Raw genomic sequence first — 15,769 nt, forward strand, 5'->3', positions numbered from 1 at the left:
GCAGTTATTCTGAACAGCGTCAGAAGACTAAACTGGACTAACTGGTTTACTTTAGACTACACTACAAGGCTGTGAAAAGGCCATTTGCTTATAGCATTTGAATGAACTCTTTTCTTGGAAAAGATGAGTGGTCCTTAAAAGGACCGTTGTGTTTAGAGCAGACAGAACAGTTTACTTGGAGCTGGTGTACTTGGTCACAGCCTTGGTGCCTTCAGACACGGCGTGCTTGGCCAGCTCACCGGGGAGCAGCAGGCGGACGGCGGTCTGGATCTCCCTGGATGAGATGGTGCGGCGCTTGTTGTAGTTAGCCAGTTTGGAGGCTTCACCGGCGATGCGCTCGAATATGTCGTTGACGAAGGAGTTCATGATGCCCATGGCCTTGGAACTTGGAAGAGACACCGGTGTCGGGGTGGACCTGCTTCAGGACCTTGTATATGTAGATGGCGTAGCTCTCCTTCCTGCCCTTTCTGCGCTTCTTGCCGCCCTTCGTAGCGGTCTTGGTGACGGCACCCTTCTTGGAGCCCTTCTTGGGTGCTGGTTTCGCTACTTCAGGCATCGTGGTTGTATTCAAGAGAATAGTTCAGTTGCAGTGAAGAATGTGAAAGATGGCGCTCTCGTACCACTATTTATACAGAGCCAATCCAAATGAAGCGTGTGACTCCTAGCATATGATTGGCTGATACTGTCACAAAGAGTCTTTGTTTTCTGTATTATGTTTCCCCGCTCGTGTGCTCTATTGTCCCTGTAACATTGTGAGGGGCTAAATATAATAGCCCCTTTAGGCTTTATAAATTATTAATATGTATTGTAAATGTATAATTTAAAGCCCCTTTTTTGACACCCACATTTCCCCATTATAAAGGTATATCTATATCTATATCTGCAAATTAATTTGCCACAACTTAAGCTAACTTTGCCTAACTATACAGGGAAACACTGTATTCTGAATATTGCAAATTAAGAAAATGATAAACTGAGTGGGTCTCATGTCCAGGCCTCAGGTAGCACCTGACAGAAACCGGCCTGCTGAAACCAGGAACCGGATTAACTACTACATTAATTAACATGTTCTTTATTGGCACCAAAATGCATTCATCCAGAGAGAGTACAAGCTTTACCAGAAGTAATAGAAACTGTTTTGATAGTTGTTTTTATCCCTTCCTATAATGTTTGTTTTAAAAAGGGATAATTCATGTTTGTTTTTAGTTCAATGTTTTAAAAACGCCAATGACAAAGATAATGTTTTGTTTGATTTTTATATATCACTCATTCTTGAGATGAGGGACAAAAGTGGAAAAAACATGTCCCACACAAAAGAGCCTTATTTTATGTAAAAAATAAATTAATTCATAAAAATAAAAGCACTTGCAAAGTTAAGTGTAATACAGTTGTGTATTATTATGCCCTTAATTTCATTATAATTGTTTTCATATTCCATCTGAATTAGTTAAAAGCAGGCCCTGTACCCAAAAAGGCCTGTATTTAGCCTGTCCCCAGCAAGTGGCCACAATTTCAAACTGCCAAAAAAGTGTCTAATACTGTCACAATCACATAAATATACATACTAAATTAAAGTAGATTGTCAACAACATAGCAAATAATATACACAGTTAATTTTAATTTATATTTTCTATTAAATATCTCATATCAAATGTTCGTCCCACGTCTCCGTCAACTCCGTCAGGTTTTTTTAAAAGTCTTAAATTAATCAGAAAATATTGTCGACAGATTTAGCCTGAAGACTCCTTTTCCAAGTCCCATTTATATTTGTTGCAACAGTGGAGTACCTGGTCTGACAAGCATTCAATTGTTTGATATTTTAAACAAACAATGTTGATAACAATGTGGTCACAGCTTTTACATGTCAACTCCGTCTGCACATTTTTATGATCTTTGTTAAGAATTCCAAAATAATGTTTATTATTTTAGTTTAGGGGTTAGGTTTAGCTAACAAAATTAAGCAAAAACAAAATGGCTACATTGTACTAAAGAGGGTTAAGATGAAAACAAATGCCATTTTGTCAACTCCGTCAGACGTCAACTCCGTCAGATTTTGTGTCTGACGGAGTTGACGTGTATCTGACGGAGTTGACAAAAGTGTTCCTAAAACAATAAAATTATTGTTTTTGAATAATGGGCAGTATTCTAATTTGGCACACAGTTAGAGCATGCCTTAAGGAACATTTTTGGCTATGGGGCCATCACAGATTTGTCTCGTGGTGACCATGGCAGCCATATTACAAAAGAGCCGCCACCTGATGTTATTTTACAATAACTCAAGTTCTACACCACCTAGGATCTTGATTCTGGTGACTAAGACCTCATTTTCAAGGATGAGGGATACAGTGGTACAATTTAGACTTTCCCTGTGACCATGGCAGCCATTTTTCAAAATGGCCGCCACCTGCTGTTATTTTACAATAACTCAAGTTCTACACCACCTAGGATCTTGATTCTGGTGACTAATCATACATTTTCAAGGATGTGGGGTACATTGGTAATATTTAGATTTGTCCTGTGACCATAGCAGCCATTTTTTTCTCAAAATGGCCACCACCTGCTGTTATTTTACAATAACTCAAGTTTTAGACCACCTAGGATCTTGATTTTGGCGACTAATCATACATTTTAAAAGATGAGAAAGACAGTGGTACTATTTAGATTTGTCCTGTGACCATGGCAGCCATTGTTTTTCAAAATGACCACCAACCTGCTGTTATTTTACCAATAACTCAAGTTTTAGACCACCAAGGATCTTGATTCTGGCGACTAATCATTACATTTTCAAGGATGAACTTTCTCTGGGAGAGGTAAGGGCTTATTTCAGGTGCAGGTTGAGTTTCTACTGACAGGACATTAAAAGGAGGTGGGCTTTCTGGCCTTTGACTTGCCCCTTTCAGGTACAGATGTACAGTTTGACTTCACTGGCAGGGAACTGTGGGGGAGAAACTTTGGTCTCTCTCTCTTCAGGGTTTTTTTTGGTGGAGACTTGCCTTTCATGACATCTTTGCTGCAGCAGTTGATCTCCTTACTGCCAGTGGTGGCACACTCTGGGTCTCTGGGGCATTGTATCTTGGTGGCCTCCTGCCAGTGTTTCTCCATCCTTCTCATGAGCTCTGTGTTCTGGGGCTCTGTTATAGTCAACTTACATTGTCTTGGCTGGAGATTGCTTTCCTGCAGGGTCCAGCCCAGTCTTGTGCAGATGGCTGCTGGCCCACCTGGAGGCCCCAACCTCACTTGTTCGGTTGGTGTGATTAGGTGGGGTGGTCTTCCCCAATCAGGATGAGGGGTTTGACCCTTTCAAACGGCAGTCTGGCCAAGTGTCTGTATTTAGTTGTGAGTTTAGATACAGGATACGATTGCTCACCCAGCCCCAGGTGACATGAGGTGAAGGCTCCTTTGATTTGGTAACATTGCTTTGGTTGACATGCTGGGGACACAGAGAAAGACACTGATGCCTTCAGTGTCTGCACATCCTGCCTGATGGTCCTGAAGCCAAATCTTCTGTCTTCAGTCTTTCGCTCACTGTTCACTGCTCACTGTTCACCTCACCGAATTTAGCCCAAGGAGTTTGACCCCTAGTTTGGCCATAGACCCCCTAGTTTGGCCATAGCCACTTGCCCAAATGTGCCGACATGTGCTGACCTCATCACATCTGTGATGATGGCTATGGCCGTTTTTAGCCAACGTAGTGTTTTTTTTACAAAACTAATGTTTGGAATGGATCCAGAATCATGAAAAGCCCCTAGTTTGACATGCCACATGCTACTTAAAGCATAATGAAATTTAGAACATTTAGCCTTATATTGGTTGTTGATGGTACCCAACTTTCAGCAGCTGTCAAACATGCCCCTAGGGTGGTCAAATAGAAACCAATGTGGGATATGTTAGTAGACACCTTTACAAACATTGGTGAAGAAAATTCTTGGTAAGAAATGTATTCACAGATTTTATATTATTCTGATAATATTCCCTGAGTAAATTGGTAAAATAATAGCAGGTCCACCATTTTTGAAAATGTTCTACCATCCATAGTCACAGGATAAATCTAAATAGTACAACTGTATTCCTCACCCTTGAAAATGTATGATTAGTCACCAGAATCAAGATCCTAGGTGGTGTAGAACTTGAGTTATTGGGAAATAACAGAAAGTTGGCGGCCATTTTGAAAAATGTCTACCATGGTCACAGGACAAATCTAAATAGTACCAATGTATCCCACATCCTTGAAAATGTATGATTAGTCACCAGAATCAAGATCCTAGGTGGTGTAGAACTTGAGTTATTGGGAAATAACAGAAAGTTGGCGGCCATTTTGAAAAATGGCTGCCATGTTCACAGGGCAAATCTAAATAGTACCACTGTATTCCTCATCCTTGAAAATGTGGGATTAGTCACCAGAATCAAGATCCTAGGTGGTCTAGAACCTAAATCAGTTAAACTTGTCAACTCCGTCAGATGTTCGTCAACTCCGTCAGACGTTCGTCCCGTGATGTTTTTGTTAATTTCCAAAGAAATAGAAAATTCGCTGTCAAATCTTTTGTGCTTATGTATTGAAACACCAACTGAAATGATACGTAATGATGATTTTCTTTTTTTTTTACATGGTTTTCATGTTATAATATTGAAAATAAAGGTTGAAATGACGGTTTTGAGAAATTGGATATTTCATAATAGTGTGATATTGGAACAAAATAATATTAAAAGATTTGTATTACTTAACTTGATTACTGAAAGCCATTATAAGATAACTGAGGACTTTATATTATTGTTGAAATGATAAAATTCAATTAAAAGGGATTTTAGTGTGTCTGACGGAGTTGACATGAATCAGGTATTAAGTGCATAAATGTCCCATTTTAGAAAGAAATGTTATGCGAAAAACCTGTTCCTTCTCAAGATTGGTAGTTGAGACCTGTGTCTACAAATACATCTATTTGATTTGAATGTATCTTTAAAAAAAAAAAAATCCAGTTTGAAAAAAGTTTTGTCCCTTATCTCAAGAATGGGTGATATATATATATACGACAGACTTCCCCGGTTCCTTCATTGCCAGCACAGAGTGCCGCGCTACGAGCTTGTAGATCTGCTATTTTTGTGGAAAATCATGAAAATGTGGTGCAAATCTTTGAATATATATTCTTTCATCTGCCATTGAAAAATAGCAGATCTACAAGCAGATCATAGCGCGCCACCGAGCTTGTAGGTCTGCTATTTTTGAAAAATCGAAAGAACGACTGACATAGAAACATAGCTTTTTCAGAAAACTGTCAGGGTGTAGAAGACAATTTTTAGAATCTGATCTCGGGTCAAAATGGGTTAAATATAGTATGCAATATATTTTAATACATATTTTTGGACACAGAATTAAAATAATGAATATGGGCCCCAACACCACTGTGTGAGATCGGACACACACACACACACCGCGAGCACACTAGCAGGCGTGAAGGCGTCAGAAGTAGCTCAAGTTTTCTTCTTCGTGGGGTTTTTAGACAGCTGGTGGATGGAAAAGAAGCTCCACCTCCGCGCCCGACGGACGCGACGGACAGCTTTCCGGAACAGCTTGCCCCAGACTCAAATGGAAGCCGCGCACAAGCGTGAAAATTAAGAGCGTCACACGGCAGTGATAGATTACATTTCAAGCTAGATAGGCACTAGCCAATGGAAAAGATTCAGCCTGCAGCCCATCCACTGGGCGGGTTTTCACTTGTAGTTTTCTTCTTTCACGGAGTCAAACGCCCTCCCCCCCCCCCCCCCCCCCCCCCCATGTCGAGGGATACAGGGAGACATCTGGGCAGTGGGCACCTCGAAGTAACATTCTGTCCAAATTGTTAACAAAACATTGTCTGAAGAAATGTAAAGCAGTGGTTCTCATGTTTGCTTCAGATCACCCCTGTAATATTTTCATCCATGGCACCCCTGGCTGAATTACATTGTCATTTACTGTAACCCTGATCCATGATGACATTGAAAATAACTTCATACTTTATAAAATAGCCCGTATCTTCAGTTTCCGCTTCACTCGTTATCATCATCTCCATCACCATTCTCCGTGGTGGTCTAGTGGTTAGGATTTGGCACTCTCACCGCCGCGGCCCGGGTTCGATTCCCGGTCAGGGAACACTGTTTTATGATGAATTCATGTTCTGTTCTTTAACGATTATAGAAGTGTCTATTTGTACGTCTCTAAATGTTTTGATGAATTGAACATTGTGCACCCTGTTGTAAACAAGTGTAATGCTTAATGGGGTCGTCCACTCACAGTTAACAGTCTTTGTATTGAGTTTGTGCTTGAAATGTACTGACTTGAGAGAAATGTACTGTTAAGGGCAGTACAGTCTTAAGAGTATGGACTGCCCTTTATTCTGCAAACTGTTAATAAATATTTCAATCAATCAATAAAAAAACTCCTTCTCCTTCTCACCGCCACTAGTGTGGCCTCGGCCGGGAGGCGAACCGGGGTTGTCAATTCCAAAGGCACGTACGTTAACCAGTCGACTAATGAGTCATGACTCGATAGCTAAGTAGCAATGCAGCAGCATATAGCCTACAACAGAATGCGCCTTTCCCTGTGTCAACATCTTGTCACTCACTTGTCACTCTCACGCCCACTTCGCCAACCAAGAAATAGAGGACTACAGGCCTTTAAATAGGCTTCTGTGTGCGTCCCCTCTTGGGACCGCCCAACGCCCCGGAAGGCATTAAACTGAGACCTGACGCGACGTCCAACTGACGCCTTCACGCCTGCTAGTGTGCTCGCGGACACACACACACACACACACACACACACACACACACACACACACACACACACACACACACACACACACACACACACACACACACACACACACACACACACACACACACACACACACACCTCCTTTTTGAAGTCCTCAGTGGAGTGGATCAGATGGACGTCCTCAGTGACTGCTGGAGCAGCAGTGCAATACACCACCTGCTGCATTGTGGAAACACCAGAGTTAGAATGTTATATATTCTACAGACAAGACCCCATAAATGACGCCAGTTTTAATGCATAATACTTTAAAACCCCATTCTGGGCGGGCGGGATCCCCTTTTGGTGTTTTAAGCATGATGTTATATGCTTTAGCCATTGAAAAATCTACAGATCTACAAGCTCATACGAGTTCTGTAGATCTGCCTTTTTTTTTTAATCGTGAAAGTCTGGCACAAATCGTTGAATATATATTCTTTCCGAGTGAACGTTTTTAACTCAAAGCTTTGCTTCTGGAGTGATCCCTGGAACAACATATTTTCAGATGGGGGGGTGGTCGGCTGGCCAAATTCATATAATTTTTCTGGGGTCCTTCCGTACCTTGACAGAACATAGTTTGAGAACCACTGATATAGAAACATTGTTTTTTTTTCCCCTTCAGAAAACTGTCTGATTTAGAAGCCACTTTTATAGAATCGGCCTAAATGGGTTAAAGCAGTTGTTCTCAACCAGTGGCCCCGAAGAGACCACCAGTGGTCCTTAAAGGCTCAAACATAGTCTGGATTTTCGGTGGTGAGGTGACCACCGAACTACAACATGACGTCACTGAGGTGACCACCGAACTACAACATGACGTCACTGAGGTGACCACCGAACTTCAACATGACGTCACTGAGGTGACCACCGAACTACAACATGACGTCACTGAGGTGACCACCGAACTACAACATGACGTCACTGAGGTGACCACCGAACTACAACATGACGTCACTGCGGTGACCACCGAACTACAACATGACGTCACTGAGGTGACCTCCGAACTACAACATGACGTCACTGAGGTGACCACCGAACTACAACATGACGTCACTGAGGTGACCACCGAACTACAACATGACGTCACTGAGGTGACCACTGAACTACATCATGACGTCACTGAGGTGACCACCGAACTACAACATGACGTCACTGCGGTGACCACCGAACTACAACATGACGTCACTGAGGTGACCACCGAACTACAACATGACGTCACTGAGGTGACCACCGAACTAAAACATGACGTCACTGAGGTGACCACCGAACTACAACATGACGTCACTGAGGTGACCACCGAACTACAACATGCCGCCACGAGCCGTGGTGAAGAGCAAACCACCGCCACCGCTCAGCCCTTCTCTCTTTTTTTAACTCACCACCGTTCAACGTTATTTCAGCTCCGGTGGTCACCTCACCACCGGAGCGGTGGTCACCTCACCACTGAAAATCCAGACTATGAATGAGCATTGAGAGGGTTCCAGGTGGTCACCAGCTAAATGATGTGGAGAGTTGGTAACCAAAATGGACCCTTATGGGTCCGATCTTTGAACACACACACACACACACACACACACACACACACACACACACACACACACACACACACACACACCCACACACAGCGTAAAATTAAACCAAATGGACCGGTTCCAGTTTACGCTCTCAAGAGTTAAAATATCTGTATTACTTTAGTAAAGTCTACACAATTAGAGAATGTAGAAGGATTGTTATGTGTTTGCAGAATTACAGTACATTTCAAGCACAACTCATTAGAAAAAACTGTTAACTGTGAGTGGACGACACCATAAAATGTACAAGTTGTAATGCTTTATGGCATAAAGCATTACAACTTGTTTAGGGTCCACCGTTTTCAATTCATCATAACAAGTATGTTGTTGTCAATAATAATACAAGTTGTTCCAAAAGCCTTAAAACTATTCCTAAAAAGTACGTGAAATCTTGTGATTTCTAAACCTTCTACTGTAGCTAGCACAGTGGTTCCCAAACTTTTTCATGTCAAGGACCCCCAAATTTACTCTAATTAGCCCCCATTTGAAAAGATATGCCAGGGACCCATAAGAGAAGATTTGTACGGCTCTAGCAATGATTTTCAACCCGTTTAATTTCAAGGACCTACAGTTTCACATGCATTAGTCTATGGACCCCCATTTAATAGCATTTCTAGAGAGCAACTAAACGGGTACATTTGGTTCCATTTGTACACTCTCTGAGTTAACAGACCCATAAGGGTCCAAATTAACAAAATTATCATTTAGCTGGGGTCCCCCCTGGAACTCCCTCAAGTACCCCTGGGGGTCTCGAGTCCGGACCCAACTTTGGGAACCACTGAGCTAGCACACAACGAGAGCAGATCTGCAAGCTCACATCGGAATTGCAACATGACGTTGACATGAGGTATAAAAGTTGGCGACTTTCACTTTAATGACTTGGAGCTTGGACATGAACCTTTCATTAAGTGGCTCATTAAAACCTTTTTTCAACCACTGGTCCGCGGACCACTATTAGTGGTCTTTGAGGGGGTTCCAGGTGGTCCCCGCCAGGACCCCAGCTGCTAAATGATGGAGGTAAAATGTATTAGAATTGTCGTGTCACCTCCTACCTACGGTAGAAGAGCATGGCATTGTGTTCATAATCCAACGACTTTGCAAGGCCACCATCAAACGATGGCCCAAACCAAATGGCGAATAAATATATAAGGGGCCTTGATATGAAAAGAGTTAACTTGAAAACCACTGCTTTAGTTTAGAAGACCGAGTTAATTAACACCATTTCTACTTTAATATCTTTAGTATCTTCTTCCATGGTGTTGTTGACGCACGTTTCTCTGCCTCTCCTCCAACTGCACCAACTAAAAACCTTCTGCAGCAACACCTGCCACAAACTCTGCACTCATTACCGGAGGCAGGGTTGCCAGGTCTTTGCGAAACAAAGAAATATGATCTTATTGGTTAGCTCGAACTGGTCCATATAGCTCTAATAATGCATGAAACACATTAGAGCTATGGATCAGAGCTACTTATTGGTGTACTGTGAGATTGTAGATCTTCTACGGTATTTTCAAACACCGGGGGGGGTCCATGGACAGATGGGGGTCCATGGACAAATTCACGTTCATTTGGGGGACCGTCCTTGACATGAAAATGTCTGAGAAAGAACCACTGGTTTAAACAATAATACAAAATAAAAACCTTTGGAAGCCAGCCCAAATAACAAGAAGAAAGCAAGAAAGACGAAGAAGAAAGGGGAAAAAACTCATCAATATTTACAAGCCACTTTAAAGAAAAACAAGCTCAAACTTGCTTATAATAAGCAGACCTGGCGACACTGATTGCTGTCCTGGACTAGGACGTGAACTTTCTGCTGCGTTAAATGCTGCCACCTGCTGGTGTTTGTGTCTACTACATCAGTGGTTTTCAACCTTTTTCATATCACGGCTGGTCCATTATTTCATTTATTCTGCATTTGAGCCAGAGCATACGGTATTACCGTATTACGGACCACGATTTGATGAGATTTGGCCTTGCAGATGCAAAACGAATTGAAAAATATGTCCACATTTCCATGCTGTTGTTAACATATTTTGACGGCAGTAACTGCCTGTCATAATGTCACCCCCCTCCCTAAGTACATTTCCATGCTGTTGTTAACATATTTTGACGGCAGTAACTGCCTGTCATAATGTCACCCCCCTCGTATTGGTATAGTTCTATTAAGATGTTGATATTGATTTTGTATTAATCTCTATAGGGCCCCAAATCACACCTTAGAAAGCACAAGTGTCTATTTCAAACACAAAGGGTTTTTTGACTGGGGGGGGTCATATTTTGACGGCAGTAACTGCCTGTCACCCTATCCAGTATTGGACAGTAGCTATAGCCTATGGGCCCCTTCAACTCTCACTAAGTAGACACTTTACCCCCCCCCCCCCCACACACACCTCTCTCTCTCTCTGTGTGTGTGTGTGTGTGTGTGTGTGTGTGTGTGTGTGTGTGTGTGTGTGTGTGTGTGTGTGTGTGTGTGTGTGTGTGTGTGTGTGTGTGTGTGAACAATGGCAACCATGACAACAGAATCCTTAGCTACAGCACACATTCCTACGGCACCAATTCCAATTGAATACCCAACCACATTAAAGTCCAAAACAGCAAAAGATAATTACAAGACTGAACTCCTGGCAAGCAACATAGAGACACTTTATGCAGACTGTGACACAAAGAAGGTTGTAACAAACCTAATCTTTTTCACAAATAGACCTCAGGCATGGATTGAAGCCACACAAGAGCACTACACAGAGATAAAAAAGGCACCGCTGACCGAGGGATGTAGTCTTAAATTGCACTCAGAGGAAGGTCACACCACTGTAAACATTTTCAACTCTGGAAAAGTAACAATCCAGGGGAATAGAATACCCATAGAGAAGGACTTCACTAAAATCAGGGAGATGGCACAAGGAAAGCTCACTCCAAGCATAGACACAACACATCCAAACACAGTAGAGACCCCACCCCCACCAATCAGTGCCACAAAAGGTCACACCATAGAGCCAAACCTGTTTAGCGAGTTGGCCGACAAATTATATAAATTAGAATAATATAATAGAATATAAGCAAGTACAGATGGAGCAACAGTTATTGGAGCACAGGCAAGAACAGACTCCCAGAGACAGGGCCACAAAGGAACAGGAAGAGAGTGAGCTTAAAGTAAAGGTGAAACAGCTACAAGACAGTGAGCTGAAGCTCAGACAGGAGTTTAAACAGCTAGGGGAGCATATGGAAAAGGAGATAAGACAGCTAAGGGAAAGACAGGAAAGACAGGAAAAGGAAATAGCAGAGACTAGGGAACGTATGAGAACAGACACAGAAAAGCTAAGGAGAAAGACAGAAAGTGAAATAGGACTACTCAGGAGAGAGATAGAAAGGCTTGAAAGGGAGGCAAGACAGCAGGGACGGTTAGAAATAGCACATAGCAGCGCTGACCAACCAACGGTAAGCCAAGTGACCGTTCAAGAAGAAGACTCACCCCATCCAACGGTACCTCTAAGCCAAGTGATCGTTCAAGAAGAAGACCCACCCCAACCCACCCCCACTGCTACATCCCAACCCACCCTCACTGCTACACCTCCGGAAAACCGTCAGCTACAAAACCCAGAAATTGTACTCCTGACTGACTCAAATGGGAAATACATAGATGCAAGAAAGCTCTTCCCAAAGCACAGAGTTGAACACATCAGATGTCGAAACACAGCACGTGCAATGGAGCTGCTGACCAGGGACCGACTGGGCTCCCCCAGCCACATAATAATCCACACCGGCACAAACGACATATGGGACCTGGAAAACTACCAGATGGTCACATCTACCAAGGGAATGATAGAGAAAGCCACCTCAACATTTCCCAACGCAGAAGTAGTCATCTCGGCACTGCTACACAGAGGAGACACAGAATACAACTACATCGACGCAATCAACGCACAGACTTCCAAAATCTGTGCAAGGAAGCATAAGGTCCACTTCGCAGAACACCCAACCCTGCACAAGGGAAGCCTACACGACGCGGTACACATCCGCAAGGCTGAAATCCCAGCTTTTGCAAAGAGCCTGAAGGACACCGCACTCGACCGCGACCATCCTACAGACGCAACGTCCTACAAACGCAACCAACGTGGACAACATCCTACACCCAGACGACAACGCACTGCATACACAGGACATTCTACTAGACATCACCCCTATCCACCAGGCAGACCCTCTCCGAGACACCCCTCCGCTCCAACCAGACCTCATACCACACTCCAGGGCAGCCCATCCACACCCCTGATGCCCACCCCCACCGCTCCACCCAGACCTCACGACATACACAGCTCACCCATACCACTGATGTCCATCCCATACACTCTGGCATCAGTCGCACCACCGCCCTCTCTCCCCCTCCCTCGCCAACCATACACATACGCACATGCGCTGACCAGAGCCATCCCCAGCACACACAGCATCGAGCAGATGTTCATGGACTTCTACGCAGCATGGGCCCAGGGCAGAACCCCTGGAATGTAACAACAATGTGAACAATGGAGTACAAATCACTCACTGTATCATCCTGGAATATACAAGGTTTGAGGTCAACTGCCCTTGGCATCAAGAGCAGAACCCCAGACTTTGTCAAAGAGATTGCAAACATAGACATCATTATTCTACAAGAGACATGGCACAGAGGGGACGGCCCCACTGGCTGTCCTACTGGCTACAGAGAACTTGTGGTACCATCTACAAAGCTGGCAGGAGTCACCCAGGGAAGGGACTCTGGAGGTATGCTAATATGGTACAAATCTGAACTAATCCACTCCATTAAGCTAGTCAAAACTGGAACTTCTTCCATCTGGCTAGAAATAAACAAGGAACTTACTACAACCGAAAAGAATGTCTACCTGTGTGCCACCTACATCCCCCCAATTGAATCCCCTTACTTTACGGAGGACTTTTTCCCCACATTAGAAGAGGATATCAGCCGTTTCCAGGCACAAGGTCACATTGTAGTTTGTGGAGACCTAAATGCCAGAACAGGACATGGGCCTGACACCCTCAACACACAGGGAAACAAACACTTACCAGGAGGGGAAAACATCAGCTCCCCAACATGTCCCCCGAGATTCAACCACGACAAAACAACAAACAAACACGGGTCACAACTACTACAGCTCTGTCGCTCACTGGGTCTGTACATCATTAACGGTAGACTCCGAGGGGACTCATTCGGTAGATATACATGCAGCTCATCCCTGGGAAACAGCACGGTAGATTACTTTATCACTGACATGAACCTGGCATCTTTCAGAGCTTTCACAGTCAGCCCGCAAACACCCTTGTCAGACCACAACAGAACCACAGCCTATCTAAACAGATCAACACACAGACACAAAGAACAAACGCCAAACAAACTACACAATATAAGAAAACGCTACAAATGGAAGGAACATAGCGCAGAAGCCTTCCAAAATGCTATTAGACAAAAACAAGTCCAATCACAACTGGACCAGTTCCTAGAAAAAACCTTTGAAGAAAACAGTGAAAGTGTAAACAGGGCAGTAGAAGGCCTCAATTATATATTCGAACTTACAGCCTCACTAGCAAACCTAAAAGTATCAAACAAGAAAGCCAGAAAAAATGTTGAGAATGACAAATGGTACGATAATGACTGCAAGAATCTCAGGAAAAAATTAAGGAAACTATCAAACCAAAAACACAGAGACCCAGACAACCACAACACACGTCTCCAATATGGGGAAACACTGAAACAATACAAGAACACAGTAAGAGAAAAAAGAGATCAACACGTTAGAAACCAACTGCAAGACATTGAGGATTCCATACAGACAAACAGCTTCTGGGAAAACTGGAACAGACTTAATAAGCTAAAACAGGACGAATTACCCATCCAAAATGGAGATGTATGGGTAAATCATTTTTCGAGCCTCTTTGGCCCAATCGAGAAGAACAAAGAACAAAAACAAATAAAAGATAAACTACAAAACCTAGAGTCAGCCATAAAAGACTACCAGAATCCACTAGATTCCCAAATCAACCTAAAAGAACTACAAGACAAAATAAAAACACTTAAAACCAAGAAGGCCTGTGGGGCAGACGGAATTCTAAATGAAATGATAAAATTCACCGACCTCAAATTCCAACTGGCCATATTAAAACTCCTAAATATCGTGCTCAGTTCTGGGATTTTCCCCAGCACATGGAATCAAGGGCTGATAACGCCACTCCACAAAACTGGAGACAAATACGACCCAAATAACTACCGCGGGATTTGTGTAAACAGCAACCTCGGAAAAATCCTCTGCATGATCCTCAACCACAGAATTCTAAATTTCCTCACAGAAAGCAACGTCCTGAGCAAATCACAAATTGGCTTTCTACCAAAATATCGCACAACAGACCACATTTACACTCTCAACACCCTAATTGACAACCAAATAAACAAAAACAAAAGCAAATTATTCTCCTGCTTTGTCGACTTCAAAAAAGCATTCGATTCAATTTGGCATGAGGGTCTGATGTACAAACTGTTGGAAAGTGGCATTGGGGGAAAAACCTATGACATCATAAAATCAATGTACACCAACAACAAATGCGCAGTTAGAATAGGCGAAAAGCACACAGACTTTTTCCCCCTGAGCCGTGGTGTTAGACAGGGATGCAGCCTGAGTCCAACACTCTTCAACATATATATCAACGAATTAGCAAAAACGTTAGAACAGTCTACAGCGCCAGGCATCCCCTTGGCAAACACAGAAATCAAATGCTTACTTTACGCAGATGACCTGCTGCTGCTGTCCCCAACCAAGGAAGGACTACAGCAGCAACTTGATCTCCTACACAAATTCTCCCAGACATGGGCCCTGACAGTGAACCTAACCAAGACTAAAATCATGATATTTCAAAAAAGGCCCAGCCACCAAAACCACCAATTTTTACTAAATACAATCCCACTAGAACAAACTAAAAACTATACCTACCTTGGCCTAAACATCAGCAGCACAGGGAACTACAACCAAGCTGTAAAGGACCTGAGAGACAAGGCAAGAAGGGCATTCTATGCCATCAAAAGAAACATCAAAATAGACATCCCAATTAAAACCTGGCTTAAAATACTGGACTCGGTGATAGAACCAATTTCCCTCTATGGTTGCGAGATCTGGGGACCATTAGCAAACCATGACCTGGAAAAATGGGATAAACACCAAACCGAGACCCTACACACAGAATTCTGCAAATCCATTCTCCGTACCCAGCGAAAAACACCAAATAATGCATGCAGGGCAGAATTAGGACGATACCCACTCATAATCAAAATAAAAAAGAGAGCACTTAAGTTCTACAACCACCTAAAAGAAAGTGACCTAGATGCACTCCATAACAAGGCACTCACACACAGTGAAACTCTAGAGAGATGCCCCCTCAGCCA

The 15,769-nt window shown here is 43.1% G+C and overlaps 1 pseudogene across 1 annotated transcript; it reads right to left on the bottom strand.

Annotated features, from left to right (window-relative positions):
• Nucleotides 1-171: 171 nt before the first annotated feature.
• LOC308324922 (histone H2B 1/2-like) lies at nt 172-556 on the bottom strand (annotated as a pseudogene). The gene has a single exon. The product of its transcript is annotated as a histone H2B 1/2-like (transcript).
• Nucleotides 557-15,769: the final 15,213 nt, after the last annotated feature.

Source organism: Protomyctophum bolini (assembly GCF_963924005.1).
Source record: "Protomyctophum bolini genome assembly, chromosome: 12".
NCBI lineage: Eukaryota > Metazoa > Chordata > Actinopteri > Myctophiformes > Myctophidae > Protomyctophum > Protomyctophum bolini.